The sequence below is a fragment of the Marmota marmota genome, unplaced genomic scaffold (assembly GCF_001458135.2).
Source record: "Marmota marmota marmota unplaced genomic scaffold, marMar, whole genome shotgun sequence".
NCBI classification, from domain to species: Eukaryota; Metazoa; Chordata; class Mammalia; order Rodentia; family Sciuridae; genus Marmota; species Marmota marmota.
Genome location: NW_026000082.1, coordinates 24,394,193 through 24,397,468, shown reverse-complemented (window position 1 = coordinate 24,397,468; position 3,276 = coordinate 24,394,193).

Genomic DNA, 3,276 nt, shown 5'->3' with positions numbered 1-3,276 from the left:
AAAAAATGATACCTAGGAAAAGGAAAGACAGCTCTTTGTCAAACCACATGACTTAGTTTTGGTTACAGGTTCCTTGCCAGGACCTCCTATATTTCAGAATTCAGCCAGAGTAGCATCTCTTCTGGAATCTTCTCTGATTCCTCCAATCTGAGATTCTTCTAAACTCCAGTGCAACATATAGTCAATCCTCATTATTCACAGATTCCATATTTGTGAATTTGCCTACTTGCTAAAATTTATTTGTAATCCCAAAATCAATACTTGCAGTAACTTGTGAACATGAACAAAGAAGCAAAAAAATTTGAGTTGTCTGATGTGCATGTTCCCCGCTGAGGTTAAATATACTCTGCCTTCTTTTTTTCACTCCCCAGTATTTTCAAGTGTCCTTTTTGTGGTCTGTGTAGTGCTGTGGTGTTGTCATGAACCAGCTATGCCATTAACACAGACCAAACACGTTTGTCTCTTTCCATAATATAAAAATTTATTGAATAGCAATAAATTTATAAGCTACACCACTTTCACTTGTTGCTAGTCACTGAGTACTCACCTGATGGTCATAAACCGGGTAATCATGGGTTCTCTTATTTCAATCTTAACTAGTAATATCTAGTAATAGGAATATCTAGTAATAACTAGCAATGTCTATGACATTCAAGTATCACAGTATTTTATATATATACAAAATACTACATATTTTATATACATAAAACACTACAATGTTATAGATATTGATACATATTGATTTATTATTCATATATGTATATATATTCATATATGTGATAAACATACATATATATTTTGTATATAGGTACACATATATGAAATATTGCATTTTTATATATACATATGTTCATATTACATTTTTATACACACGTATGTATATATAAAAGTAATGTTTTATATTTTATATGTTATATATAATACTTAATATTATATATAGTATATGTATATAACAGAAAGGCTAAGAATAGGTTAAGGTAGCCACAAGTTTCAGGAGGTTGAACTGAGAGAAAGGCAAAGAGCAGATACAAATGCAAAAGCCACTATAGGTAGTCAGATAAGATTACCAACCAGCACCAGCTAAGAACTTGTTCAAGGCACAGAGCTGACTGACAAAGGGTGGAACTTATTCTAGACCAGGGTCCAGATGCAGGCAATTTTGAAGTAAGCTACATCAAGAATGGAGATTGATCTGAGCTGAAGCTGGGGACAAAGAGTCAGAGGTTCAACACCTGCTGATCTTGTGACACATTCACCAGTGGCACAATGATGGGTTAGTGTGTGCCGCTCAAGCAGTCTTGGGGTGCTCCCTTTTTTATGGGTCTCAGGTGAGGGGGCTGTGTCGTTTGGTGTTCTGGTGTGTTTGAAAGGCTCATGGGCCTGGTTTTCCTGTATGGATTTGATATGCCCATATATCCATGTGCATGATTTAATTCAATAAGTTCACAGATGGTCATTTTTATTAGCACAGTTAATTTATTTATCAGTTTGTGCCTTACGGGTTGTGCTAGGCAGATGGTGGTTGTTTACTTGGACAAACAAGGCATAGAATTGTTCTACCTCATCACTTATATTCAAAATGGAGTAAATCATGGCAAATTACTACTTATATAAAATGGAGAGCTCAGAATTAGGCACAGCCTGAATACTACTGTTCTATTCATTGTGGAGTAACTCAGGACAGGACATAAGCCTGCTCTTCACAGGTTTTTGTTTGTTTTTTTCATCTTTATGCTTTTTCCTGGTGATTTTACACATGCCTCTCACCTGCTAGACAAGTGCTCTTACCTCTGAGCTATACTCCCTGCCCAATAAAGCACACACATGAAATAAGGCTATGATTGATCTGTTGACAAAAATGTGATCTTAGGAACCTAACCTTATATTTTGCCTATGAGCAATGGTCTATCGTTTGCTTATTCAGTGTTCAAGGTAACTCTATAGAACATAACCATGGTAAATAATGAGAATCAATGGTCCGTGTATATCTCATGAGACTGTGAGCTCCTTAGGGCAAGGCCTGCCTTACATCACAAATCTTTGTGTTTGCAGGATATAACTTGGCGCCTGCACAGTGGAATCATACTTTATGTTGAAGAAAAACAGGGAGGCAGGGAAGAGAGAAGAAAGAAGCAGTGATGGCAGGTACTAAGTCGGGTTTAGAAGTAATTGGACAATAGCCAGAGCCTCTCCCTCTTTCCATACAGGGCAGCTGGGCAGAGCTGGGTGGGGCTCACATCTCTAGGGAAATCAAGGAAGTCCCTGATTACTGTGGCCTGAAGCCCTTTTTGGGTGAGGCCCAAGCCCTAAAGAGGCACAGCCTAGGGTGAGTCGTGATTGCTCATTGCCCAGGAAGTTGCCTTTCCTCAGGCAGAAATCCTGTTGAAACTGGCCTGGGGTGGGTAGAAGAGGTTCATGTCCAAGGTGATTCAAAGTGGTATGCGTGGCTTGAGAGTAGTCTTGGATGTCCTCGGGTGATTTAAGGTGACAGAAGTATGGAGGGACTGGACTGTCCACTGTGAATGAGACCTGGAGCGTCTTTGACTCATCTGCCACTATAGCCTTGACAGCTGTGCATCCCAGTCCCTTTCCCTTCAGGGTCTCCCATGCAGCCCCAAAGTATGCAATTACTGGAGAGGCCATAGGAACTACCTAGGCTGCCCCCATCTTCAGAGAGCAAGGGAAATTACCTAAGATCACCCAATAAGCCAGAGACAGAAGCTGGATAGAATCTGTGTGTTACCCCCTGCACAGACTTAGTTGTTTTCTCCACCAAATTTTTTGTTTCCCACCAAATTTGTGAGTTATTTCAGGACCAAGATTTTATCTGGTGTCTTCCTCTCCCTCTTCATTTCTATCAAGGCCCAGATTTCGGAGCTGGTTGTCCAACATTCAATGACTTGCAGCAGATGGGCTTGGTGGCCATTTCTGTTAATACAGAAGGACAACACTGGATATGTCTTAATGTGGGATTGGTAGTGTATGTATATGTTTGATTTTTATGAGAAACTGCCAAATAATAACATACGAGTCTTCCAGTAACTTCCCATCCTCAGCAACCTTTGATAATGACATCTGGCAAAAAAACTTTTTAGTCATTCTGCTAAATGGTGTCTCATTGTGGTTTTAATCTGCATTTCTTTGATGAGACATTATTTAAAGTACTTTTTCATATTTACTGGCCATTAATATATCCTCTTTTCTGAAATGCTTTTTAAAGTCTTTTGCATCACTCTTAAATTGACTATCTTTTATTGATACATAGGGTCTTTTGTA